Source organism: Penaeus monodon, chromosome 15 (genome assembly GCF_015228065.2).
Source record: "Penaeus monodon isolate SGIC_2016 chromosome 15, NSTDA_Pmon_1, whole genome shotgun sequence".
Classification (NCBI taxonomy): domain Eukaryota; kingdom Metazoa; phylum Arthropoda; class Malacostraca; order Decapoda; family Penaeidae; genus Penaeus; species Penaeus monodon.
The window spans coordinates 3,213,959-3,214,306 of record NC_051400.1 but is presented as its reverse complement, the minus strand read 5'-3'; the positions used below and the strand labels follow the sequence as shown (position 1 = coordinate 3,214,306).

Here is a 348-nt window from a genome sequence, read left to right as displayed (position 1 = left end):
GTTAAGCGAAACGCGCACTCACAAAGAAAATGCAACAACTCGAGAGAAATGAAAATAAAAATCGTTAAAAAAAGAATGGCAAAGGTCGAAACACACACAAAGACATGCAGGAACTACTCGAAGATCTTTTCAAAAGGAAAATCATAAAAATCGAGTACCCGGGGTTGGGAAGGGGGAGGGGGGCGATCAACGAGGCTGAGGGAAAGGGGAATTAAAGGGAGTTAATGGAGGGAGAAGGAATTAAAGGGAGCTAATGGGAGGGGGGGGGGGGAGAGGGTAAAAGAGACGTAGGAGGAGGGATGTAAAGAGTGACTCTTAGATTTAAATTTGATTGAAGGGGGCTGACGG

At 45.4% G+C, this 348-nt stretch overlaps 1 protein-coding gene across 1 annotated transcript in view; it reads right to left on the bottom strand.

The window, feature by feature from the left end:
• LOC119581634 (TOX high mobility group box family member 3-like) overlaps window positions 1-348 on the bottom strand; it is a gene marked incomplete at its 5' end in the record, with an annotated part of 37,288 nt that overhangs the window by 36,749 nt on the left and 191 nt on the right.